Genomic DNA, 2,389 nt, shown 5'->3' with positions numbered 1-2,389 from the left:
TTTAAGTGCCATTGTTTAAGAGCCCATTGTCAAAAAACAGGTTCTGCGGTCAAAAATAGGGTTTACTAATAAAAAAAATGCGTTATGAGCCTCAAACAATCTTGAAAATTGACCTCAAGGTCAAGCTAGTCAAAGTGATTACACTTTTACAATTCATTGACTTTTTTCAAGCATTATGCACATTTGTGTTACCCAGAAAACCACGTCATTTCAGAAAAAGTACACCAAATCGTTTTTCAGGCATTTGACTTTCATTTTTTACCTTTCCAAGGTCGCAAAAACAATTTTTTCATAAGACAAGTTTGATGTAAAATTTTCCGCTCTTTCGAAATCCGCAGTCAAAAATAGGGTGTTCCATTTAAAAAAAACCATCGTGACCTTGAAATAACCTTCAAAATTGACCTCAAGGTCAAAACCAATGGTACAATTAAATGACCCCCTCTGCCCTGGTCAACTTTTATCCAAACCATTTTTTTGTAGTTACCGTAATTTGGAAGATATTCGGGTCCATAGATTAAAATGACTCACCCTGTATAATGGGTCATCAGCGCGCAGCACCTCAGTTGGCGCCCTGTACAATTACCGAACCGATCGTGATAAGTGTAAGTCATCAGCGTGCGACACCTCAGTTGGTGCCCCGTACGATTAACGAATCGATCTTGATAAGTGTAATAGTGCAAATATGGATGAGGACATGGACGATGTAGAATTTGAAAACATTGGGAATATTGAGGACATAGACGGTGTAGAGTTCGACGAGAACATTGGAAACGGTGAGGACATGGGCGATGTAGTGTTCGAGAATATTAGAAACATGAATGAGGAACAGCTTGATGAAGTGTTTAATGAAATGGACGTAGATTTCGAGAATATATTGGATCAAGAGTCGTCCGACGAAGAATTGCTATCAGATGATACTGGATGCGACAGCGACCTGAGTGAATGCGAAATGGATGTTGTTGAAAAGTTCATATCAGTCGCAAAAATTCGTACACTGAATCCTCGTACCAAAGTCTGCATTTCATACGATTATTTTACAACGGGTGGTGCTCTAGCCTTGTGCACCGAATGCATGTTCAATATAGCGGACATTATCGATGCTGGGATGTTGTATATCTACAGGAAGCATGAGATCGGTTCTTTCGGTAGGCTAAGCAGCAGATCATGTACGAATTGCCGATCACCGTTGTACAAGATAGTCCTGTGCTGCATGTGCCAAACGTGTACACAGTGAAAAAACTATTGTGAATGACATTGCGAATGATATTGTGAACAGTATTGTGAATGACATTGTGAACAGTATTGTGAATGACATTATGAACAGTATTGTGAGCAAAAAAAAACATGAATGTGGAAAATATGGCTGACCATCGTGCGAACGTTGAGGACATGGATGGTGTAAATACGGCCAAGTTATTTGAAGCGATGGAAGTGGAATTTGAGGACATGGTGGACGATACCGAGTGTCGTGCTGATATGAGTGACAATAATGCAGATCACATGCTGAGAAATTGTGCAATCTTCGAAAATCCGTGCATTGACCAGCCGTACTAAGCACTGTATAATCAGCTGTTATTATACAGAGTGCAATGATGCTCCTATCTACTGTGCAATGTGCATGATTGAGTTGCGGAATATTGTCGATAAAAGAATGTATCTCGTCAGGAATCACAAAGAATGTTCTTTCTATGCACTAGACTTCAGGTGGTCGTGCCATGAATGTGGAGAAAAAATGTACATTGTATACCCATGCAATGTGTGTCCATTCTGCACACATGAAAAAACTATCGAAAAGTCGTCCAACGATACTGAATGTCTTGTTCGTTTAGACGATGGCAATATAGATCGTGTAGTGAAATTTGTGCAGCCTTCGGAAATCGAAGCATTGAACATTTATACAGATCACTGCACAATCAATTGTTATTACAGAACAAGAGGTGGTGACGACGCCGATGTAGCAATATGTACACATTGCATGGTTTCTCTGCCGAATTACAAGTATTGGAAGAATTCTTTGCGGAATATCAGCGCTGAAGGAATGTCTCGTCAGAAAGCACCAAACCTGTTCTTCCCATACACGAGGTATCGACCAGTGCTCGATATGCGAAGAGACGATGTACACTGCATTTCCACGCAGCGTGTGCCCACTCTGCACACATTGAAAAACTATTCAGTGCTCCGTGTAAGAGTGCAAGTGCTTCGTGTAAGAGTGCATTAACGTGATTTAAAGACATGGAAAACCACGAGCGAGTGGAACGCGAACTGCTGGAGCAGTGCGACCAGGTCGCTACTCTGGCGGAGTGTTTCGCGTTGTTGCAGCGATGCGACGAGTGCATCGAGCAGCTGGAAGAACCATGCCGTACCAAGCGTCCGCGACTCGCCGTCGGAC

This window comes from Trachymyrmex cornetzi, unplaced genomic scaffold, assembly GCF_001594075.2.
Source record: "Trachymyrmex cornetzi isolate Tcor2-1 unplaced genomic scaffold, Tcor1.1 scaffold247, whole genome shotgun sequence".
NCBI classification, from domain to species: Eukaryota; Metazoa; Arthropoda; class Insecta; order Hymenoptera; family Formicidae; genus Trachymyrmex; species Trachymyrmex cornetzi.
Note: the sequence above shows the minus strand (reverse complement) of the source record.